This window comes from Macaca thibetana, chromosome 11 (genome assembly GCF_024542745.1).
Source record: "Macaca thibetana thibetana isolate TM-01 chromosome 11, ASM2454274v1, whole genome shotgun sequence".
NCBI classification, from domain to species: domain Eukaryota; kingdom Metazoa; phylum Chordata; class Mammalia; order Primates; family Cercopithecidae; genus Macaca; species Macaca thibetana.
Window position 1 is genome coordinate 51,564,479 of NC_065588.1, and position 27,215 is coordinate 51,591,693.

General features: G+C 34.2%; 2 protein-coding genes across 30 annotated transcripts in view; both read left to right on the plus strand.

Moving 5' to 3' along the window:
* Positions 1 to 27,215, plus strand: part of BLOC1S1 (biogenesis of lysosomal organelles complex 1 subunit 1) — a 1,086,347-nt gene that overhangs the window by 645,823 nt on the left and 413,309 nt on the right. The gene's annotated exons all lie outside the window — the stretch shown is intronic.
* The window catches only part of TMT1B (thiol methyltransferase 1B), a 686,675-nt gene that overhangs the window by 279,088 nt on the left and 380,372 nt on the right, over positions 1 to 27,215 (plus strand). The window lies entirely within an intron of this gene.

The window sequence follows — 27,215 nt, forward strand, 5'->3', positions numbered from 1 at the left end:
AGTTGCTGCCCTGAGAGAAATGAGTGGAGTCAGTAAGACTAAAGTCGAAAGGAAGTATACATAACCAATATAGTCAAGTTAATAAAGTTTTCTCCCAATACGCATATATACTGGAACTGAATGATTGAGCAAGTGGATGGCAGATGATGGAAGCCAGTATCTCACTGTTGCATTGGGAGATTACAGATAAGGAATGACTCATGTGATGGCATTTTAAACATGGTGACAGTATAAACTAAAGTTTAATTCAATATACATACAGACTGATACTATAAAATATTTATCATTGTGTGTCTAGACATGGGTTAGTGTAAACACCTATATTTCCTTAGTCTGTCACCTGAGAGGGTCTAGAAGCAAAAACAGTCCAGTAGGAATAAGCACACCCAGTGCCCAGATCTTGGTTTTTAACACCATTCTCTCATAAGAAAAATAACTAGAATCAGGCTGCTGATTGAGTTTGGCTCTATGTTTCTAATGCAGATGCTATCTTTGTATGGCGTATTTGCAGCTCCTATCAAAAGCTGACTTGCTTTTCTCATGCTGGGGTAGGGCATATTGCAAGGAATGTTGCCTCCTCCTGCTTTTGGCAACTTGACTACCTTGGGTCTATTGGTGGTGCCTCACCAGGTACATGCTGTTTTAGGTTACTGATAAGTTGACTATGGCACACAACTGTGATCTTTGACATTGTCTGTGTCATGTCTTTAGATTCTCAGAACATCTACAGTTTGACAACTTTTATTGTCCAAACTATTCAGCAAAGGACTAATAGTCTCCTCCTCCTTATCTCTTCCTGATCCGTGGACCTAGGTAAAGCAGTATGGTCATTGAATACAGCTGTTCCCAGACTGGACTACTCATCTTCTTTCAGGGTAATGATCAAGATAAAAGTGGTTGGGAATTATATAGACTTACTCTGAAAATTCAAAAATTCCATTTCGGTCATTCAAAGAATGATGTACCTTTCTTTTCCCTAAGACCAAATCTAGATAAGCCTGGTGCCATACCTTCCAGGTGGTAATTTGGACACAAGGGGGCCTAAGAAATGAGGGTTTGATACTTGTTGAAATCTAAAACAATTTCCTTTTTCTTCATTTATCTGACTCTTCTAGATGAAAGATCTGAATATGAGTCGGGTATGACTGGGAGAAAAAAGAAAGGTGAAGCAATAGCTACAGGAATGGAGAACCCAGATTTGAAGGAAGTATAGGTAGAGAAAAAGCTGGCATCTGAGGAGAAAACACCTTGTATACTCAGGGGCCATGGAGAGAGGTATTAGTAATCTTTGCCTTTAAGAAGTATCCCGGGCCCTTTCCTCCAGAAGAAAACTTCCACTCTATGTCTCCCCAAGTGCTGCAAGAGCTTTGATTTTGATTGACTGCTGCATCTTCCATCCTTTACCAGACAGAGATGGCCCTGTCAGGATAACAGAGACAATAAGGTACTATTACACCACCCGCATGTCGCTTGATAGTGACAGGAGTCAGTCAAATGCCTAGGCAGATAAGGGCATGTCCCCAGTGAAACCTCACCTCCAAACTGAAGACAGTTTAATGCCTGAGAACCAAGCTGCAAGTTTAATCCTTGAACTGAATTGAGAACCTGTCTTCCCACTTGGTGTACTTTTCTCTGACTGATGCTCACCCTTCACCTATTTTACATAAACTTACGCTTTCCTAATTGGTTTTCTACACTGTTGTGCCCACCTTTGAGTGATGTCTTTCTTTTTTACTGACCAGAGTATTAATGTCTTCTAGTGGGGAAAAGTTAAGCAGGTTTACAAGTAATCTTTAAAAAGACTGGGAATTTACTATACATGGGGTCCCCCATTTGTGAATTGGGTGCATTGTGTGCACATTAGGGCCTCCTCCACATTGTCCTCCACCTTTAGGGGAAAAGAGATGCTGACAAGAACATGAAGAATGATTCCAGGAAATTGCACAAACTATCTAGATTTTCATCCTTTGGCCAGAATTTAGCCACAAGGTCACCATAAATTGTACCAAAGGCAAGGACATGGAAACTTCTATTAATATGGAAGAAGTGAAAAATGGTTATCTATTAAGGAATATGTTTCAGACCACTAGACAATATCCCAAAGACTGCAGAAAATATAACTTGCAGAAAAGAAGGTCAAGTTTATACAGGACATAAAATGTTCAGTTGTACCTGATGAATTAATGATGTGCATTTAGCTTGAGGTAGAATTTTGTCTATGACAGGCTACGTTCTCCATTTTATATTCCCACATTTTAGTCTCACATAAAATAATAGTTTTCTTTTTTACGTCTGTCAAAGTTTAATGTAATATTTCAATTAAGGTAAAGAATGTTTATAAGCACTAAGTATACTTAGCTTCAAGCTTCAACCTTTTAAACAAGAAAAGCAAGGCACAGTACATTTTTTATTCTTTGTGGTTAATGCACAAAATATCCCCACTTCCCTTGAGAAAGAGTGTCATATTTAAAAATACACTTTGATGAATATTGAATGTTAAAACATTATATGATACTATATAATGCTTCCAAATCCTCATTTATATATCTGGGATTTATATATATAGGATTTCTCCCATAGAGATGGGAGGACAAACACATATTGGGTCAATCTACACTGATTTCTCTGGAGACGTAGTTTGTTTAATGTAGTTATTTTTAAATAGGTATTTTGTTTTTAAAGTTATTTAGTGCCTCAAGAGAACATTTGAATAACATGTAAAGCAGTCATCCTTTCGGAAATGGTGTTCTTGGATCTGATATTTTCCTGAGTCCTTCATAATCTTTATTTTTCTTCAGGGCACAGAAAGCGTAAAAACTCCAAGGGATCAAGAGCTGATTAATTTTATGTGGGACTGTGTGTAACACTACTTAGGAAAACATTCAATACATAAATAATTAACATAATGTTAAGAGGAATTTTAATGCACTAGTCTAACTGCAATAAAATAGCTAAACAAACCATTTCCAAGATTGCTATTTATAGGTGAAAAATACTAATCATAGATTATGTGATAGAGAGGTTCATTCAGAGAGAAATGTAGTATCAATATGCTTGATTCAGCATAATGATAAAAGAGTTAAATGTTAAAGCAGAGATGCTTTTGTCTAAATAAATCTCTGTCTATATCTTTAATAATTTTTATGTTTCTGGGAACTGAACAATGAGATCACTTGGACTCGGGAAGGGGAACATCACACACCGGCGCCTACCATGGGGAGGGGGGAGGGGGGAGGGGGGAGGGATTGCATTGGGAGTTATACCTGATGTAAATGACCAGTTGATGGGTGCTGACGAGTTGATGGCTGCAGCACACCAACATGGCACAAGTATACATATGTAACAAACCTGCACGTTATGCACATGTACCCTAGAACTTAAAGTATAATAATAATAATAAATAAATAAATAAATAATTTTTATGTTTCAGATAAATGTTTTTATTTTAAAATTTTGAAGACTTATGTAATTCAAAAAGATAAAAATAATTAACATTTCTAAAAGCAATATTTCCGTTCAGATAAGTTGTGATTAAGGTTTGTTCTAATTTTACCATTAAAGTCTTAATCTTTCCTTTTTTTAACCTTTGAATTGCATTCATAGGCCTGACTTCTCTTGGTTTTATAAAGTGAATTTCATTATTTTTACAGTGTTGTTGGGGAATAGTTTATATGTATGATTGTTGAAGTTGGTCAAAGGAATGGTCTAACATGATAAAACTCTGATTTAGGTGTTTTAGCTATATGGATTCCTACAATGATGGCCACTACAGCGATTTGTATAAACAAGAAAAGTTTTGTGACAGATTGGTTCATAATTATCTGAATGTGAAAGCAATGTCCAGGGAAAAATAACAGTCATTTCACTTCACTCATATATGCCTGCATTAATAACACGCATGGTTTTAATAGCCGAATGCTACTCGTTGTTTCTAAAGAAATCATGCATGTGCCCTTCCCTTTGTTTCTGTTCAGGCTTTCCCTTTCCTAGGAATAACTCATCTTATTTCCTCATCTCCCTCTAAGGCCTATCTTAGAATCCAAATTACCTCCTGTAAACTTCTCTGGATATTATTGGAAACAGCTTTGACTTGTTTTCATATGTTTACTTTTACTCATGTGACTGCCTTCTTAATAATAATGTATGTTTCTGTGATGGAAACAATTAAATGGATATTTTCACAACAGAAAACATAGTCCTATATAATGTCAAGGACATCACAAAGACTTATTTCGTATGTTTCATGATGAAAATGCCCAGGAAGAAAATTTTCCTTAGATATATCATTAATTGTTTTGTTTTAAGAAATGCACTATAGTCTGGTATACAATTGCTTGTGTACCAGAAGACATTTTGGAAAATAAACTCAATCTTAATACTGGATCTCAAATTTACTAACTGTGTAAACCTGAACGACTTTGTTTCTTGATCTCACTGTCTCACTTATCACATACGCTGGATGTAGAAAAGTGTTAACTATATTATTATCTCTTTAATTCCATATTAGCTGGATATTTGAATATCATTATATGCCTCCTAGAATTTTGTGTCAACACTCTTCAATGATTCATTATGCATTTGTAATTTATCAAATATTCCTTTTCTTAAGGCCATGCTGAACTCAAAATTGTTCATGTTTTCAATCTCTATTTTACACAGAGAAGAAATGTGAGTATACAGAATAAAAACACAGAGAAATTTCATTATTAAAAATTTCACCTTATAATTTTTACTAATTTACCTATTTTAATCTTTTTTTAATTCTTTTCTCTATCTCATTATCCTATCTCTAAAATCTTTCTTGCCTCTCTAGGTTTTGATACAGCTTTGTCTTTACTTCTTTCACAACATACAATTTCCTAAACCCATATTTATATTATTTCTGTCTGCTTCTGTTTTCCTATATCCCACTTTTCAGTTTATCTGGTCCATTCTCAAGAGCAAAACCTTAGAGGAACACTGCAACGGCTTGCTAACATTATTAGACTGTTCCTGCTGATTTGGTATTGAGATTCAGCATGGGAAAGCTTGGGTGGGTACCAACAGAGATTAAGGTGATGGAAATACTGATAAGAATAGTGAATGAAATCGTTCCCTGTGCCTCATTTTCACCGATCTGAAACTGGATCTTTTTAGAAATGAAAGTAAATGAGACAGGAATTAGACATTTGAGTTTGATTAGTTGAATAAAATGATAAAGGCGTACTAGCACTGGTTATCAATGATGGTTAGATTTGTGTATGTTTGTGTGTATGCATATGTGTGTGCATGTTAAATGCAAAATATGGTCACATGTACTTCTAATATCAGGTATCATTTGGGATTTTATATGCAAAATTTAAAAATTTTTCTTCAATTAAACTTCTTTGAGCAAAAAGTGGCATGCCATTCAAATTCTTGTATATCATCAAGAAAGAAAAAGCATTTTCTATCCTTTAAGTTCCTTTAATTTCTCTATAATTAATTCACATAAAATAAATGAACAATTGCTATCATTATGTAGATTACTCTTGGGTAGCAAAGTTTTAATTCTCTATCCAAATCCTCTGGAAACACAAAGTATTATTCTTCCTGTCATAAGCATCTTGAAAACATTAATGAACATCTTATTGCTGTATGTGAAACCTCACTTTGCTAACTTTAGCTTAAACACTGTGATCACTGTTATTTTTCTGTAGAGATAATTATTACTTTTTTCTATACAAAACTGATAAAATTCAGAGGATGGTAATGAGAAACCATACCAGAGTGACGGTGTTCATTCTAGCAGGTTTGACTGATAACCCAGAATTGAAAGTTGTGTTGTTTATCTTCCTGCTTCTCACCTATGTGCTAAGCATCACTGGCAATCTGATTATCATCACACTCACCCTGGTGGATATTCACTTTAAGACTCCCATGTACTTTTTCCTTCGGAATTTTTCCTGCCTAGAAATTTCCTATACTACTACGTGCATCCCTAAATTGCTAGTTACTATGGCAACTGGGGACAAAAGCATTTCCTGTAACAGTTGCGTCACTCAAGTGTTTTTTGCCTTCCTACTTGGAGCATCAGAGTTTACTTGCTGGCAGCCATGTCCTATGACCGCTATGTGGCCATCTGTAAGCCCCTGCATTACAGCACCATCATGAGCAGCAAAATCTGCATGCAGCTTGTGCTTGGGTGTTGGCTTGCTGGTTTCTCGTCATCTTTCCACCACTTCTCTATGGCCTAAATCTTGACTTCTGTGCCTGCCTCCAACATCATTAATCATTTCTACTGTGACACTACTCCACTCCTGCAGATTTCCTGCACTGACACACAGCTCCTGGACAGGATGGGATTCATTTCAGCGTTGGTGACACTCTTAGTCACATTGGTAATGGTGATGGTATCATGATATCCCTTTCTTATGGCAGTTGCATTTTCATGTATGTTAAGCCATCGGTCAAACAAAAGATATCTTTTTCAAAGGGAATTTTGGTGCTCAACACCTCTGTCGTTCCACTTTTGAACCCTTTCATCTATACCTTAAGAAACCAACAAGTGAAAAATGCCTTCATGAATGTGACATGAATGTGATATACAGGATTGTCTCTTTCTCAAGGAAATGAACATTCAATTGTATTATATAAAGGAAATGAAGAAAGGAGCCTCAAATAATGTCATAGAATACAGTAGTAGCTTCCATGACACAGTTCTCCCTCTTTTTCTTTCTATTGCTTTGATATTTATCTTTATGTCTTTTTGAACTTTTTCATAAAATTTTTTGTTTTAGAGAAGCTAATTTTCTTTCACTTTTTTGTGATAGTTTTTATTTCTATCTTACTTTATTTTTATTTAGACATCTAAAAGAAATTGAGCTAAAGTTTTCAATATATCTCATTTGACTTTTAAGCATTCCAGTTAATCAAGACTACAAAATATTATTTTATTTAAATTTCATTTGATGTATCATATAATGCAAAGGTTATTATATTTTATTTTATCTGTGACTAATTATAACCAAATTAAAGCTAATATTTGTTTATATTTTTGTCATGCTACCAACTTATTGGTATGTAGTCTAAGGAAATTAAAAGACAGTTATAACGTATTTGATCATAAGTGAGAATAATGTAAAAATGTATATTAATGTATATAATTTTACTTTAAAACATATTCTACAGAATCTAGTTACTTTGTTTCTATGAGAAGCTATATTTGCAAACAGTTTAAGTTATGGTTGAGAGAAAATGCATTATTGTATTGGTTTATTTTTAAAATAGAATATTTAATTCATATTTTCACACCTCTCAAAACTCCCTTTGCCTCACTCGGGATACTCTGAAGCTAACTGCAAATGATTTGTGAATGGTTATTAAATAAGATCAATGTGAACTCAATGTAGTTATTTTTTTCAGAATTTATTTTCTAATATATATATCAAATATATGTATATGTGAATGATATACATAGACATAGACATATGCATACATAGATATAGTTCCAATCAGTGAGACCAGGATAATAGAAGAATTAAAACTGTCTCTTAAGGGGAGATTTTCTAGCTATAGGTCAGATTTGATTAGAAATTAATTTCTGTATGATGACCAGAATATTTTTAAATAAAAAAATAGAAAATATTTTCACATGTCCTATTTCATGAATTTTTTTCATAAATGTGTATTAGGTCATATTAATTTTTTTATTTCATTTTTTAAAAATTGTGGATCTTGATGGGAAGAAAATATGTTTGAAAAATAACATCTAAACGGGCAGGACAAAATAGAGTCAGGGAGAAAAATACATGTAGTATGTAATTAACTGGACAATTACACAGGCGTTTGTAGAATTTGTAAAATGAATTAGGCTTTGAAAGATATTTGGGTTATAAATATGATTTTGGGAAAAGGGGTTATTTAAACATTGATTAATTTTCTTCTGTCATTAAGCGTACTTACTTTTCCAATTCCATTTCCTATAGTGTTAGCTAACTTTTAGAATTTTTTTTTTTTTTTTTTTGAGATGGAGTCTCTCTCTATCACCCAGGCTGGAGTATAATGGCGTGATCTCGGCTCACGGCAGGATCTTCCTCCAGGGCCCAAGCTATTCTTCACCTCAGCCTACCTAGTAGCCAGGACTGCAAGTGTGCGTCACTACACCCGGCTAATTTTTGTATTTTTAGTAGAGATGGGGTTTCACCATGTTGGTCAGGCTGGTCTTAAACTCCTGACCTCAAGTGATCCGCCCGCCTCAGCCTCCCAGAGTTCTGGGGTTACAGGTGTGATCTGCCATGCCCGACCAAACTTTTAGAAATTTTAAGAGCACAGAAAATGAAAAATACACATATAACATTTTGACACAATCTAATAAAATCAAATTCTAAGGCTCTCTCAATCTTCTGATTAGTTTTGATTGTTATGTGTCAAGGAGGATCAGTTTGCTTAAAATATCTTGCCCAGGTTAAATCACTAATTTATTACTGAGTCATTCTGAAATCGTTCATATATTTTAGATTTTCTGTCATCTACTTTAGAAAGTGAATGCTTTGTAACTCTCACTAAAGATTTGGTATGCTTAAAGCAAAACTTCCCCATTCTTTCCGACTTCTTCCCATTCCAGGTGGATTAGTTATATCATCTGACATCTCTGGTGCTTCAGTTGGTTTATGACATCTCACTTCACATTATACCTATTAGACTCACTACCATCGGCCTCTGAATTATTAATCTCCAGGTAGTTTATTACTACCGTCTCTTTGTTTTTGTCTTTTGTTTGTTTGTTTGTTTTAAATTATTGGTCTTCAGCTTGTAACACAGCTTTTTCAATCAGGTACCTCTTATTTCTTGAGAGAGCTTCTACCTGAAATGTTGAAATGCTTTATCCTAAAATGCTTTCAGCTTTTCTTCTCAGGTGATGCACAAAATGTGGTATTAAAAATAAGACCTATATCTTGTGTACTACTCACTGAACGGCAGGCACTGCTTGATATTCTATCTGAGTGACACAATTCTGAAAATAACAGTGTGATATAAAAATTATGATTAGCATTAGGCATAGGATCAAAAGATATCTCAGTCAGGTTACGATGGCCTTGAAAGACGTGGAGCTAAAAAGAATAGTCAAAATTTAAGCTCAGCAAGGCTTGGTTTTCATTATGCAATTGAAGACTATGGTGTCTTTTAAACTTTTATCTTCTGTCCTTTCCAAGCTATGTGTTACAGGACATTTATTTTCTTCACATACTGAGCACTCCAGGAGAAAGACTAAAAGGATAATTAGTGGTATTACTTTTCCCTGGTTGGTAAGGATCGTTACATAAAGCTTCCACACTCTTGCCTCCTAATACCTTGTGTTACCTTTCTTAAGAACATTAACTGTCTTTACAAGGCAGAGTTAATCATTCAATTCTCTGTGCAACTTTTTGTACCATTTAATTTTTTGTTTAGCGACTCAGTAACAACTATCCTACAAAGGTCATTCTAGTCTGCCAGTTGATTTAGCCATCAAATTACTTATTTTACTTATTTTGTTTCACAGTAAATTATAATAGATATGTGCTTCTCCAACTAATGATACATGCAGACATGTTTGGTTAATCCATCACATTAATATTTCCAAATTAAAATACATATACTTAAAAGACATTCATTTGCTATTCAAAGGAAAACTGTCAAACTTTCATGTTTCGTCTCAAGAAAGAGCTCAAAATTTGATCAATTAATCAGTAATATAAAATTCCTTCCTCTCCAAAATAAATTTTATTTGTAAATTTCTTAATGAGACTATTCATCAATATCTTAGTAAGTTAAAAATAATTTAAGGCTAAGTCACATTAGCTGTAATCTATGATTAGAATCTTTTAACATTTTAGGACATTTCTTATAAAAATAAGTTCTTGGCAGAGCCTGAACTCTGTTACTGAATATTTCAAAACATATTTTTTTATATTTTAGAATAGATTTCCTATCCTTCGTGTTCTCTTTTCCTCAAATATGTTAGAATACCTATAGTCAGATATTGTAACTTGTAACAAATAGATACTATTTTTTATTAGTTGGTAACAATTTTAAAAAGTTTAGTTACAGATGCTTTCTTTTCTTATTTTTTACTGTTTTATTTTTTATATTTATGGTATTATTTACTCAAAGCTGAATCAAGGTTTCTATTGTAATCAAATACTTGAAATAGTCTACTCCTAAAAGATATTTCTTGCTTGTTTTGTAATGTTAATTTGGAAAGCATCATTGCCTACCTATGGTTATTACATAACCTATGGCTATTACAGTTATCCTTACTTTTCAAATTCACATTCTCTTCTCAATCTCAATCTCAATCTCAATCTCTTCTCAATTTTTGATCTGTAATTCACCAATTCACCAATCCTTCTTTTTCCAAATTCATGAATCATCTATTTAGTGATGATAATGAATCTCAGTTGATCGCTACCTTTTATTTGATGTAATTTCTTTGCCTAAGTGTAACGAAATATTATCTGGTTTTCTACATAGCCTTATTAGTGGTTCTTTCTCATTTCCTTTGCTTTTGGATTCTCCTCTGAATGATTCTTAAATATTAAATTTATCAGTCAACACTTGATATGGTTTGGCTGTGTCTCCATTAGAATCTCATCTTGAATTCCCATGTATTTTGTGAGGTACCTGGTGGGAGGTAATGAATCATGGGGGCAGGTCTTTCCCATGCTGTTCTCATGATAGTGAATAAGTCACGAGATACAATGGTTTTATAAGAAGGAGTTTCCCTGCACAAGCTCTCCCTCTCTCTCTCTATTCATCTGCTGCCATCCACGTAAGATGTGACTTGCTCCTCTTTGCCTTCTGCCATGATTGCGAGACCTCCCCAGCCATGTGGAACTGTGAGATCATTAAACCTCTTTCTTTTGTAAGTTGCCCAGTCTTGGATATGTCTTTATCAGCATGTGAAAACAGACTAATGCAGTAAATTGGTAACAGCAGAGTGGGGTACTGCTGAAAAGATACCTGAAAATATGGAAGGGACTTTGAAACTAGGTAACAGACAGGGGTTGGAACAGTTTGGAGGGCTCAGAAAAAGACAGGAAAATGTGGGAAAGTTTGGAACTTCCTAGAGACTTGTTGGATGGCTTTGCCCAAAATGCTGACAGTGATATGGACAATAAAGTCCAGGCTGAGGTGGTCTCAGATGGAGATGAGGAACTTGTTGGGAACTGGAGCAAAGGTGAGTCTTGTTATATTTTAGCAAAGACTGGCAGCATTTGCCCCTGCCCTAGAGATTTGTGGAACTTTGAACTTGAGAGAGATCATTTACAGTATCTGGCAGAAGAAATTTCTAATCAGTAAAGCATTCAAGAGGTGACTTGGGTGCTGTTAAAGGCATTCAGTTTTATAAGGGAAAGAGAGCATAAAAGTTTGGAAAATTTGCAGCCTGACAATGCAATACAAAAGAAAAGTCCCTTTTCTGGGGAGAAATCCAAACTGGCAGAAATTTGCATAAGTAATAAGGAGCTGAATAAAACAATGGGGAAAATGTCTCCAGGGCATGTCAGAGGTCTTCATGGCAGTCCCTTATATCAAAGGCCTGGAGGCCTAGGAGGAAAAAGTGTTTTTGTTGGCTGGGCCCGGGGTGTTCGTGTTGTGTGCAGCCTAGGGATTTGGTGCCTTGTGTCCCAGCTGTGCCAGCCATGGCTGAAAGGGGCCAATGTAGAGCTCGGGCTGTGGTTTCACAGAAGCCTTGGCAGCTTCTGTGCTATGTTGAGCCTGCAAGTACACCAATATCAAGAATTGGAGTTTGGGAGCCTCTGCCTAGATTTCAGAGGATGTATACAAATGCCTGGATGTCCAGGCAGAAGTTTGCTACAGGGGTGAGGCCCTCATGGAGAACCTCTGTAGGGCAGTATGGAAGGGAAATGTGTTGTGGGAGCCCCCACACAGAATCCCTTCTGGGGCACTGCCTAGTGGAGCTGTGAGAAGTAGGCCAGCATCCTCCAGACTCCAGAATGGTAGAGCCACCAACAGCTTGCACCATTCACCTGGAAAAGCCACAGTAACTCAATGCCAGCCTGTGAAAGCAGCCGGGAGAGAGGCTGTACCCTGCAAAGTCACAGGGGTGGAGCTGCCCAAGACCATGGGAACCCACCTTTTGTATCAACATGACCTGGATGTGAGATATGGAGTCAAACATCATTTTGGAGCTTTAACATTTGACTTCCTTGCTGGATTTCAAACTTATATGGGTGCTGTACCCCCTTTGTTTTGGCCAATTTCTCCCATTTGGAGCTGCTGTATTTACCCAATGCCTGTACCCCCACTGTATCTAGGAAGTAACTATCTTGCTTTGGTTTTACAGGCTCATAGGCTGAAGGGACTTGCCTTGTCTCAGATAAGACTTTGGACTGTGGACTTTTGAGTTAATGCTGAAATGAGTTAAGACTTTGGGAGACTGTTGAGAAGGCATGATTGGGACATGAGATATGGGAGGACATGAGATTTGGGAGGGGTCGGGGCAGAATGATATTATGTGACTGTGTCCCCACCCAAATCTCATCTTGAATTCCCATGTGTTGTGGGAGGGACCTAGTGGGAGGTAATTGAATCATGGAGGCAGGTCTTTCCCATGCTGTTCTCATGATAGTGAATAAGTCTCATGAGATCTGATGATTTCATAAGGAGGAGTTTCCCTGCACAACCTCTCTCTCTCTTTCTACCTGCTGCCATTTAAGATGTGACTTTCTCCTCCTTGCCTTACACCATGATTGTGAGACCTTCCCAGTAATATGGAACTGTAAGTCCATTAAACCTCTTTCTTTTGTAAATTGCCCAGTCCTGTCTATGTCTTTATCAGCAGTGTGAAAACAGGCTAATACAACACCACACCTAAAAAGAGTATAGTGAAACTGTTTTTAACATAACATACACAGAGATCTTTCTTGAAAAATCCTCATTGAGAACAGTAAGATTGACAGCTCAATTTTCGACAGGAAAGTGAATGATACAGTATCAAGAGAAGTTTGAAAGATATTTAGAAATGGAACACACAACAATGCAAAATAAAAGTATTAAATGAATAAAGGCAAGAATGATAGCTCAAGAACATTAAAATTGACCCAAAATAGTTTTGAAAAATGGATTGTGTATATTATTTATTTGTAAACTGACAAAGACAGTGCAACAACAAAAACAACAACAAAACCCAGAGATCAATATATAACATAGATGTGTATGCAAAAAGTCTAAATAAAATTTTAGTAAAAACATTCAAAAACAAGATAAATAAAATAAACCAAAGAGAACTTATTACTAGACATAAACTAAAACTCATATTATTATTCCCACAGAGGCTTAAAAGGGTCTTAACAGTTTGAAACATTATTTCTGATGAATAGAAAACAATAAAGAAAATGTAAATTGATTATATTTTTATAACAAGTGTACACTCACACACACACACACACACGCCCGTGTATTAAAACTAGATTTTTACTGATTATGCAAATGGTCGATACATTTTCACTAAAATGGCAAACAAGGAAAGAATATCTTCTATATCCACTTTTATTTATCATGGTGTAAAAAGGTAAAATTACAACAAATTTAGTTCAAAGATCTTAACTGGCTTTGTTGCAGTTCCAGAATCTGGCAACACTTCATTTCATAAAACAAAATACGAGTTCCAATGAGACCAGTGGAGAAGATTGACTTTCTAAACAGAAAAAGGGCTGAGGAAAACAGAAACAAAGAACAGAAAGCAGATTGGTCATTTCAGAGCCTTTCCTCGTAAGTTGGGGACAGGGAGACAGAACAGAAGAAAGATTACTGACTAATTAACATCAGGTTACTTCAGGTTACTTTTTGTTGTAAAGACTAAAACAGAGGGAACTTAATTATCATCCGAATCAAAGATTAAACCTGGACTGTTTGGAAAACTCGCTGTTATCTCTCTCTCCTAATTTCATAAAGTCAAGTAACAACTTAGGTTCCCTTTGTTGATTTGGATCTTTAGCATGAATGACAGCAGTCTGATTTGTAGTGTGTTGTGTTAGGGCCTAGGGCAAAGCTTAATCTAATAAAGTAACTTCCTGTAATTTTTAGCTAACAATTGTAACAGAAGTATTAGCCACTGCTATTAGACAAGAGAAATTAATCAGAGGATATATTATTAAATAAGAAGTATTTTTTAAAATTTATTTTTATTGTATATATTAAATACATACAACAGGATGTTTTTATACATATAGATAGTGAAATGATTACTAAAATTAAAATATACATCACCTTTCACAGTTATCTCTTGTTTGTGGTAAGACCACCTAAAATCTACTGTCTCCACAAATTTTCAATATACTTTACAATATTATTAACCATAGTCTTGCTGCCCCTTAGACCTCTAGATTTATTCAATCTACATAACTGCAAGTTTGTACCCTTTGACCTACGTTTCTCCATTTCCTTACCCTCACCATCCCTGGTAGCCATTGTTCTATTCCATAGTAAGTATTAATAATATCATGCAGTATTTTTCTTTCTATGTCTGGCTAATTTCACTTAGCATAATGTCCTCTAGGTTTCTCCATGTCATCACAAATGACAGTATTATTTCTGTGTGTGTGTGTGTGTGTGTGTCTAACAAATTTCCTTATCCATTCATCCATTCATATTCACTTAGGCTGCTTCCTAGCTATTGTGAATAGTGTGGGAATGAACATGAGAGTGTAGATATTTCTATGAGGTGTTTATTTTATGTCTTTCATTATATACCCAGAAGAGAGAATGCTGGATTATGTGGCAATTCTACTTTTAAATTTTTGAATATCCTCCCTACAGGTTTTTATAATGGTTGCACCAATGTACATTCCCACAAACAATGTACAAGGGTTCTCTTTTCTCCATACCTTCACCGACTCTTGTTATCTCTTGTCTTTTTGATAGCAGACATCTTAACAGGTGTGAGGTAATGTATCATTGGTGTTTGGTTTTACACTTACCTGATGATTAGTGATGCTGAACACCTTTTCATATACATGTTGGTCATGTTTATGTCTTATGGGAAATGTCTATTCAAGTATTTTGCCCATTTTTAAATTATTTGTTTTCTTTCTATCAAGTTACATTTCTTTATAGATTTTTTATATTAACTCCTTATCAATATATAGTTTGCAAATATTTTTCTCATTCTGTATGTTGTCTTTTCATTCTGTAAATTGTTTCTTTTGCGGTACAGAAGCTGTTTAGTTTAATTAGATCCCACTTGTCTAGTTTTGCTTTTGTTGGCTGTGCTTTTGGTGTCGTATCTAAAAATATTATTGCCAATGCCAATATAAAAGTGATTTTCTCCTATGTTTTCTTCTAGAAATTTAAGATTTAAGGTTTTTCATTTAGGTCTTTATCCATTTTGAGTCTTTTGTGTGTGTGTTGCAGGATAAGGGTTGAGATTTTTTAAAGATCTGTACACTGAATACTATAAAATATTGATAATAGAAACTAAAGAAGAGACAAATAAATAAAGATATCTCCTGTTCATGGACTGAAAGAATTCATATTGTAAAAATGTCCATAATACTCAAAGCAACAAACAGATTCAATGAAGTCTTTATCAAAATTCCAAAGGTATTTTTCATGGAAGTAGAAAAACTGTTCTAAAATTCTTATGGAATCATAAAAGAAACTTTGTACATTCTTAGAAAGGACTACGCAGCTGTAAAATATTTAGAAATATCTCCATAAATTGATATGTAGTGCTTGATTGGATATATTGTTAAGTGAATAAACAAAAAGGAAATAGGTATTTATAGTATAGCACATTCAGCTTTAGGTCAATTGGTCTTCATATTTAGGAAAGTATACAATATTTAATATTAGTAAATTGTATAAAAAAGTTATTTGATAAGCTTTCCTAATAATATACAATAAATTATTTTAAAATAATATTTATAAGGTAATCATTTAAGCTGATCATATTTTGGGGTAGAATGAAATATCAATTTTTCCTGTTCACCAGGATTATTAGTTTAAGTATTGAAGTACAGAAGATTTGCCTGAATCTGTGTATATAACTTATTAAAGAAAGTGGTTAACCTATTAAGGAGTTAGTCTTTTTACCTCCTTTTACATTTTAACTTATAGATAATGATGAAAAATTATAAATAAAAAACAATAATTACTTAGATTTGAAAGTTTTAAAATTATTGATAATTTATGTTACAATATTTAACAAAAGTAAATATAATTGCATTTATTTGTCTGTGTTATCTTGATTTCATAATGTGATTTTTGTGTGTGTTCTTTTACAGTGCATGTTGGAAGGATAGATGGTATGTATGATTGTTGAAATGGAACAAATCAATGGTTTGATATGATAAAATTCTAGTTTATGAAGCATATCACTGTGCATTTGTATTAATGTTGTCAGTAGCATGATTCGTATAAATGAAAAACATTTCATAATTCATTTTTTCACAATTACCTGAATGTGCTAGATTAGAAAACTCCAGGAGGTAAGGCCACTTTTCTTTCAACTAGTTTAGGGGTTTATCAGAGATTACTAAGTAGAACTCTATTTTTTTCTAACTACATCATGATTGAGCCATTCTTTTTACTTTTGCTTATGCTACTTTGTCTGCCTTCAATATTTTGTCTCATCTCTTTGTCTTTTCGTAGGACTTATGAGATCATTGCATAGAGCAGGGTCATATGATGAGATAGGGTCATGATAACTAAGTGGTACACAGTTACTTTTGAGGTGATGAAAATGTTCTAAGATTGACTGTATACCTGTGAACATACTAAATGCCTTTGGATTGTACACTTTAAATGTATGGATTGTATAGTATATGTACAGTATCTCAATAAGCCTGTTTTAGGTTTTATATAGTTGTTCATTGAGCAGTGCACTTTTGTTTTCAGCACTAGTGAAAATGCTATATGGATCTGTATCCACTACATCAAAGTATGGTCTTTGTAAATAGTTTCCTTTTGTAATAAAAAGTATGATAAAGAATATGACATAGGGTTTAAATGGTTGCCTAAATTAAAGGGTGGAAATGGGCTGTGTTTTTTTCTAGGGATAAAAAAATAATAATTTTCAATTATTTCAAGTTATATAATTTTGTACCCCTATCAATTAAATTTCCTCAAATATGTAGATATCCCTCATCAGCCCATACTTTTAAAAACAAAAACACCAGAGATCACTCCATATTTTTTAAAGGTGCACAATTTCATTATTAATTAAATACATTACAAATTAGGACACAAATAACGCTTACCAGCAAACAGATTGAACTCTTGCTTAAGACAATTTATTGCAAAATCATTTTTATTAATCACTTCTTAAAATGCTGAATAATGTGGGGAGGTGGAGGAGTGAATAGAGAAAGTTGCCTGCCTGGGCAACACAGCCCAGCTGGTAAATTCACAAAATGCCCAGAATTTCAGACAGTTGATGTTTTTGTTACCTCATTTGTAATTTTTAATCATTCACAATGCTCTTTTAAGAAAGTTATGACTTCTCAACCTTCATTAAAAGCAGTGTACAGAATTGCAATTATTTTTTCTCAATGCTAGTCTCAAGAAAATATTCTTTTCCTTTATTCTTTATACTTTGGTTGATTCCTTTAAGTTTTAGTGTGAAAAAATGAGAAAGCATATTGGCATCATGACATTTCTTTATATGTCCCAAAACATTCTTCTCTTACATCTTTGTTATAATATCAAATTGCATAGAAATTATAATATAGTTTCTAAGTTTTAGGTAATATTAATCTCAGATTGAATTTCTCTGGATTTTTTTTTATTTTTACAAAAGAAAAGATTAGAAGATATAACAATTATTGCATAAGTTAGACTATCCCAATAGATTTTTTTAAACACCTGTGTCCTGAAGTTTTTAGGTGACTGAACTTGTATGTGGGTAGAAAATATTTACAGAGGTACAAGTTTCGTTTATAAATCTTTGCTTGTAATCCCTTCCACGAAAATCATGAGAATTCAGTTTTTTCCTCTAAAAATTTAATAAAGTGAGTAAAATTATAAATGTTTGTTACAATTATTTTCATATTATCTCAATCATGTTTTCATAAATTAAACAGAATAGCTGCAGATACTTCATGAAAGGTACATTTAATGTATAAAATTTGATGAGTTTTTACACACACATACAACTGTAATACTATCCCCAGAATCAAGTAATAAATACAACCATCACATCCAAAAGTTTTGTTGTGTCTTTTTGCAATTATTCATGTGTGGTTGTATATATGTGGTAATAACATAACACAAACTCTACCTTTCTAATGAACTTTAAGGGCACCATACCATGTTAACTATAGTCACACTGTTGTACAGAAGATCTTTAGAACTTTATTCATCTTGCATAACTGTTTAATTTGTGAAAATTGAACAACTCCTCATTTTTCCCTACTCTTAATTTTTGCCAACCACCATTCTATTATCTGTTTCAGTGAGTTTGGCTATTGTAAATAACTCATATATGTGGAATCATGTAGTAATTGTCTTTCTGTGACTGGATTATTTCACTTAGCAAGATATCTTCTAGGTGTATTCATATTGTTGCAAAGGGCGGAATTTTCTTCTTTTTAAATAATAATATTACACTGTATGTATAAACTACCTTTTCTGTATCCATTTGTTTGTCAGTGAGCATTTGGGTCAACTTCATATCTTGGCTGTTGTAAATAATGCTGCAATGAACATGGGAGTGCAGACATCACTTCGAGATCCTAATTTTAATTCTTGTATATATATGATGAAAAATGGGATTGCTGGATCATGCAGTAGTCCTATTTTTAATTTTTTGAGGAACCTCCATACTATTTGCCATAGATGTTGTACCATTTTATATTCCCACCAACTGTGTGTAAGAGTTCTGATTTCTCCACAAAGTTGCCAACACTTATTATCTTTATAATTTTTTTTATGACAACCATCCTAAGAGGTGTAAGATCATGTCTCAAATGGTACAGGAAAAACAGAATAGGCACATGAAAAAAATAAAATTAGACCTCTATCTTACACCATACACTCAAATCAATTCAAGATGGGTTAAAGATGTAAATCTAAGACCTGAAACCATAAAACTCCCAAAAGAAACCATATGCTTGAAAAAACTTTATGACATTGGTCTTGGTAATGATTTCATAGACATGACATCAAAATCATAGGCAACAAAAGCAAAAGTAGGCAAGTGGTACTACATTAAATTAAAAGTGTCTGCACAGAAAAGGAAACAATCAACAGAGTGAAAGGCAATCTACAGAAATGGATACAATATTTTCAAATCTTATATCTGATATGGGATTTATTTCCAAAGTGTATAAGAAATTCCTACAACTCAACAGCCAAAAACAAAAATCAAAAAAGGACAAAGGACTTGAATAGATATTTCTGCAGGGAAGACATAAAAATGAATAAAAGGTAATGTAAAGGTGCTCAACATCACTAAATGTAAATCAAAATCACAATGAGATTTCATCTTACACCAGGATGGTTTTAATTATGTGGTTTTGATAAGGTTCACTAAAGGGTAATAATAACCAGTTAATGAAGATGAAGTTCATTGGGCTTAGACTGACAAATGATCTTTGATAATATACTGTGATTTTTCTGTTTGAATTTCTCAAGTACATGTTGAGTATGATGCAAAGCTTATTGTCTTCTTCACCCAGCTGAACCCTGCCTCAAAATGCCAATGTATTTCTTCTTTCAAATCTTTTTCTTGAAAATCTGAATGACATTGATTTGTATTCCTAAATTTCTTGTATTAGTCCATTTTTATGTTGCTAATAAAGACATACATGAGACTGATAATTTATACAGGAAAAAGGATTAATGGACTCACATTTCCACATGGCTGGGGAGGCCTCACAATCATGGTGGAAAGCAAGGAGGAGCAAGTCACATCTTACATGGGTGGCAGCAGGCAAAGAGAGAGCTTGTGCAGGGAAAGTCTCCCTTATAAAACCATCAGACTTTATGAGACTTATTGACTGTTGCGAGAACAGCATGGGAAAGACCTGCCCCCACGATTCAATTACCTCCCACCAAGTCCCTCCCACAACATGTGGGAATTCAAGATGAGATTTGGGTAGGAACACAGCCAAACCATATCATTTCTATATTCCTAACTTAAAACATTTCATACCAGGGTTACACAACTCAGTTATTTTTGTTTTCATCTTTTTGAGAGCTTCAGAATTCTTTATTCTTTGTCCTATGACTACCGTGTTGCCATCTGCAAACCTCTAGAATATCCAATCATTATAAGCAACAAATTTTGCTACCAACTTATATTTAGCTCTTGGTAATGGTATTATTAATTATTTTTTCATGATTGTTTGTAGAACTCAATCTGGATTGCAGTGTTTGTAAAACTATTTTGCACTTCATGTGCAAAACTTCTCCCTGCAAATCCCTTGCACGGATTTCCTGGGGTTGATATATTCTGTTTTGCTTTGTTGTGACCACTTGTGGTTACTTTGGTGTATATGATTCTCTCTTATACATATATCATCAGGATTATTTTGAAATTCTTTTTTCCAGCTAAGATCAAAAGTTTGTCAGCACTTAATCATCTCATATCATTACAATTTCTTTTCCTTAGAGTAGCTGTTTTATTATTTGTATTAACCTGTCAGAAAAAAAGAGAATGACATTAACAAAAGGTGCAGTTGTGCTCACTACCTCTGTTCCTCCTCTACCAAACCCCTTTATTTATACTTTAGCAAATCAAAGAGTGAAATTAGTCTTCATGAATATATTCTAAATAGTTTATTTCAATATATAAAATAAAACTGATGTTAATTTCAAACCTGAAATAAAAGTGAATTATATTTTAGTCATTTTCCTGATAATTTTTATTAATAAGTCTTTGATAATTCATTTTAAAATATCAGATTTGCCAATTCTCCTATATTTGTGTTTTATCTTTGCTATGCCATCTTTAATTTTAGTTTTCTCACTCAGTAGTTATAAAGCCCCTTTCTTTGTTCCTAAAAGAGCATGTAAGTCAATTTTATCTCTGCCAAAGTGTATTACTTTCTACATATCGTGACTTTGTTCTATTTATGTTTTGTACAAGTATATTTTGCTTTTCATAATTACTGAATTACTTCAATCAACATATTATGAAGCCTATCATATCCCAGTCACTATGCTAGATATATGCTACAAAGCTGCTGTTAATGTTTGTATTATTTATACTGTGCAAGACTGCATGGAATCCATTTTAACTCTGTGATCTCAAGGAAATTCCTCATAGTGTTGTAGAGAAGACTAAATTTTTCAAAATACGCATGGCAAGTTAAATGTCCTGGCTAATAGTGAATTCTTAATAAATGTTAAGAACTCTGACATCAGAATCCAATTTGTCATACATTTCCGGGAAACACAAACCTTATCCAGCTATAAGCATTACTCATTCTTTTAAGGGTATAGGAAAGATGTCAGTAGCCATTTGTGCCACAACATCTATATCAGTGGGTAGGATCCACAAATCCTTCAGATGCTGCTCTCCATTTCCCTGTTTTCCATACAGGAAAACACCTTGGGTTTCTATATGACAAGTACTATTTTTATGTGACAGAAGATTTAAAACAGGTGGTGCACTAAGTTATCCTTTCCCCAGTGTTTACTAACTAGAGAGGTTATGTGACTAATTTTTACAGTGAAGTTGAGACTAATCAAATCATAAATGTTAGATTTAATTCTGAAAATATCCACACTGATCTGACAAAAGGATCTCTTATATTAAAAAATAATCAATACATAGTCCCCAGAAAACCCTCATTTTACCTTCTAACTAGTAAAGTATATCAATATGTTCTTGAAAATTCTAGTAGTGGTAAAAGTGCCTCAGGTGGTCATTAGAGAAAGAGAAAATGCCTATTAATAAACATTTTCTTCTCTGCCGAGATCAGCTCCATCGTGGAGACCCTCACTCAGTGGTGCTAGAGGAATTAAAGACACACACGCAAAAATATAGAGGTGTGGAGTGGGAAATCAGGGGTCTTACAGCCTCCAGAGCTGAGAGCCTCGAACAGAGATTTACCCACGTATTTATTAACAGCAAGCCAGTGATAAGTATTGTTTCTGTAGATTATAGATTAACTAAAAGTATCCCTTATGGGAAACAATGGGATGGGCTGAAATAAAGGGATGAGTTTGGCTAGTTATCTGCAGCAGGAGCATGTCCTTAAGGCACAGATCACTCATGTTATTGTTTGTGGTTTAAGAATGCCTTTAAGCGGTTTTCCGCCCTGGGTGGGCCAGGTGTTCCTTGCCCTCATTCCAGTAAACCGACAACCTTCCAGCGTGGGCGTCCTGGCCATCACGAACATGTCACAGTGCTGCAGAGATTTTGTTTATGGCCAGTTTTTGGGTCAGTTTATGGGCAGATTTTTTGGGGGGCTGTTCCCAACACTTCTCCTTTTGGTTTAAAGAAAACCAGGTCATTTAGTGTAACTAATATATGAGGTTCCTATGTAGCTATACTAGTTAATAGTATTGATAGCATAGGCTAAGACAAAAAGGCCTTATGTTGTCTAGAGAAACTGCTTGGATTTAATTTAGGTTAGTAGTTCTCAAAATTTAGTGTACATAGGAATTACTTCAGGACAGCCTAGGCACGAATTCCAAGATTTCTATCGCTAGGAATCCTAGTTTATTATATTATTATGACTGTGAGCAGTCCACATGTCTTTACTAGTTTGATGGTTCATGCATCATATATACATACAACTTGATTTAAATTAAGGGTTTCTTCCCCTTAAGCTGGGGAGTTATCCTGTATTTATTTTTAGAGACAATTTCTTAGTCAATAATTATAAAGGTAATTTGTAGATATTTGGAGTCAGGAAGTCAATTGAAGGTATATTACGTTAATCTATTTTAGACATTTTGAAGATTTAAAGTCAAGTAAATGCAAGATATCTGATGCATATGGAAGAAAATTCCATAAACATTGAGGAAACAAATAACTTTGAAAATATTGGAATTTAGGAATAATGGAGAAGGAGTACTTGCGGAGGGGGGCAATCATGTCCCTATGCTGCTCTCCACTTATGACCATTAATCTATACACACCATACAAATATGCATTGATGTGTTTCATAAAACAGAGTTATCATTATTGCTGGGGAGATTGAATCATATTATCAGCCTGATATTCTTAAAAAGGCAAATTACCCCCAAAATGGAAATAAGGCAGAATAACCAAGAAATGGAGATACACAAAATTGTTTGATTGGTTCAAGTATTAACCACTGTGTTCCTGGGTGGAAGCAATTGAAGCCTAGGCTTATCTGGTATTCTTTGTTGGTTTGTTTTAAATATCACAAGCCTTTGCAGGATGACAGCACAAATGTCTTTAGAAAAAAAAAATTGCCATGAATCAGTTCTGAACTGCTGTTTCTTACCCCTACTCCTCTAATTTACTTCTTAGTATATTTAGGATGTTCCTTGAAACATGTATTAACACATGGGTTTGAATTGAAAAATTAAGTTAACATTTTTAACTGAAAATAATTCTGATTTTGTTGTAACTCTGATTTTGATAAAAATTCAGCCTATAGAGAAGCATTTTATTAAAATATGTACTTGCAAAGATGCAATGACATTATGCTTTGATTTTTCCAAATTGTATATATATGTCTAGTTAAATATGGCACTTCCAAATCTCGCGAGTATAATTAGAAGTTTCATTAATGTTGGTAAAGTCTTTTTCAATACAAATAACAGAAACTAAGACACAAAGTGCATTAATATTTGCTTAACATATGCCTTCTTACAACAGGTGATTTCAAGGTTTGTTTTAATTAAAAATTCGGTAAATGCCATGTGAGTTTAACAAGTTAACTCAAAAAAAGTTCAAATAACTGTTATACTCCTATACTAAAAATTTCCTCCATCCTAATCTATTTATGCATGTATTCAAGATATTACAAGTTATGTATCTTAAATAGTAAAATAGAAATAAAATTAATGTTGAATTCCTTCTTATTCTATAAGAGATACACTATCATGTTAAGAAATATGTATTGAATATAATTTGATTGATTCTATGATGCCTCTGTATATTTATTTTGAACTGGCAAATTATAAACCAATAATAATCTTCATAAAGCATCAGTCCAGGTGAAAAATTTTAACACTTAGAGAATTATGGTCACAGAAAATAAAACGAAGTTTTAAAATACAGTTTTATGTGTGTATATATGTTTATATACACACACATATATAAGAAACCCTATTTTTGGTTATATACACATATATATGTTGTTAGACAGAAGTATGCTAGCATGAACAATACAATCTTTTCATCCATAAGATAAAAAGATAAATTATACAAAAATAAAAGCCTGGAAGATGTTGAATAGAAATATTAGTGCAAGGGAAAAGCATAAAATTTGAACATTAAAAAAATGCACGTATACATATTTCTAAAAATATTGACATTAGGTGTGAAATCATTGTTATTAAATTTCATTTTATGGCATAATTATTTTTAAAGGATAATATTAAAATATGTCAAAAGTTATATTAGTAAACTTTTTAAAACTTATGGTAACAATTTCAAATAATTTAAATGTTTAAATGTGCACAAGAAGAAAAGAGGGATTCCCCCCTCAAAAAAAATTTTATGTAATACAAGAAAAATAGTTTTTGAATCTGGCTATGTAGAGGACCTGAAAGGAAAAACTGGAAACTCCCATGTTATTTCTCCCAAGGTCATTAAAAGGGACAGATCTAACATCAGTGGTTCTTGGGTCTCTGCAAAAACTTACAAGAAAATTGAAAAGCTGAAAGAACTCCAGAGTTGCAAACTGTTAGAACACATCACCTTTAAAGAGTATTGGTGAAGTTGTCATCAAATGTAGATGATAATCCATTTCTTAGGGGTTCTTCATATATACACAAGATCCAGGAAGAAGGTGGATACTAGGTAGAGTTAGTGATTTGAATTGTTCACAGACTACTATATTAGCAGAGCCTTGGCATTGCTATATCATCCATGTAGTGAGAAGCCTGGAGCCTAAATCTCTGAGGAAGGCATAAGAAAGCAACAGAATTCTCAGAGCAATTCATATTGTTTTGAATGTCGGAGACACAAATTATTTTAATAAATAAAGTCTAACATATCCAAAGACTCAGCTTAATTAAATATAACAAAACATAGTGAAACATGACAGGTGGAATGCCATCATTAAAATGGAGACTGGGGAATGACTGGGAAAAAGTGATTAGTGAATGGTACAAAGAGGCACTATGGAAGCACTTTGACCTGCGTCACAGCAACTAACGTGACAGACGGAATAATTAGATTTATCACACAGGAAAAAAATTCTTACCTTGTCCCACATCAGAGGAGATGTGAAAAGATGCCATTTGAATCAGAAAGAAAGGAGAGGGCACTCAGGAAAGCCGGTTAGATATCTGAGGGATAGTATTTTTATTTTCTTCCTCAAGTAGCCAATTATACCTTCACAGCTTATGAAAAAGCATCCTCTCTTCACCTATTTGAAATGCTAACTTTATCAAATATTAGTTTTGTAAGTTTTTTGGGTGTATTAATAGCAATCAGTGTATCTATTGATAGATCCATCATGTATAATCTATCTACCATCTATTTGTAAAATTTTGAAAACTTTTATCTTATTCATCTCCATTTCTCATTCTTTTTCAGTATCTTCTTTTCTTTCATGACATCACCTACTTTTAATGCAATTTTTATGAAAATAAAATTGGTTATTTATTTCATTATTCAACGTCTTTAAATTATTTTTCTTTTTTTATAATGAAGTATGAATTATCTTATAATAAACCAAAATCCTTTAATGGTTATTTCGTGTCATATGAATATCCACTTATTTCAGCACTGTTAGCTGATATAAAAACTAAAAATTTATTTAAACAGTCATAGATAATAATATCATATATCCAGCAAATCAGCAGAATAGGATTCCATAAGACAAAAAGCAAACAAATAAAACAAATTAAAACCAAAAACCAATAATAATAAAGAACAATGAAGGCAAAAAGCAATTCTTTGAGGTGGTAAATATAATTGATATAGCTCTAGTTAGAATGTTCAGGGAAAAATGAAAAGGAACAAATTACTCATTTTAGAATTGAGAAAGATGGCATTACTACATATCCTACAGATATTAAAATAATGTTGATACTATGAACAACTTTATGCCAAATAATAGACAATTTAGATGAAATTGACAAAATCCTTGAAAAACACTAACTGCCAAAGGTCACCCAAAAAGAAATACATAAGTTGAATAGTCTTATATCTGTTTAAGTAATTGATTTGTATTTCAAAAGCTTCACATAGGAAAAAAAAGATCTAGGACTGAATAGCTTTCCTGGTGAGTTATGCAACAAATTTTTTAAAATATCAATTATATACAAATTCTTCTAAAAACTTGAAGAGGAGAAAATATTTTCCAATTCATCTTCAGGCAGTGTTACTCTGACACCAAAAAAGGACAAACACATTAAAAAATACAACCACAGGGGGGGCGGAGCAAGATGGCCGAATAGGAACAGCTCCAGTCTCCAACTCCCAGCGCGAGCGACACAGAAGACCGGTGATTTCTGCATTTTCAACTGAGGTACTGGGTTCATCTCACTGGGGAGTGCCGGACGATCGGTGCTGGTCAGCTGCTGCAGCCCGACCAGCGAGAGCTGAAGCAGGGCGAGGCATTGCCTCAGCTGGGAAGCGCAAGGGGGAAGGGAATCCCTTTTCCTATCCAGGGGAACTGAGACACACAACACCTGGAAAATCGGGTAACTCCCACCCCAATACTGCGCTTTAAGCAAACAGGCACACCAGGAGATCATATCCCACACCTGGCCGGGAGGGTCCCACACCCACGGAGCCTCCCTCATTGCTAGCACAGCAGTCTGCTATATCGCGGCAAGGCAGCAGCGAGGCTGGGGGAGGGGCGCCCGCCATTGCTGAGGCTTAAGTAGGTAAACAAAGCTGCTGGGAAGCTCGAACTGGGTGGAGCTCACAGCAGCTCAAGGAAACCTGCCTGTCTCTGTAGACTCCACCTCTGGGGACAGGGCGATAACAAACATAGCCGAAACCTCTGCAGACGCAAACGACTCTGTCTGACAGCTTTGAAGAGAGCAGTGGATCTCCCAACACGGAGGTTGAGATCTGAGAAGGGACAGACTCCCTGCTCAAGTGGGTCCCTGACCCCTGAGTAGCCTAACTGGGAGACATCCCCCAC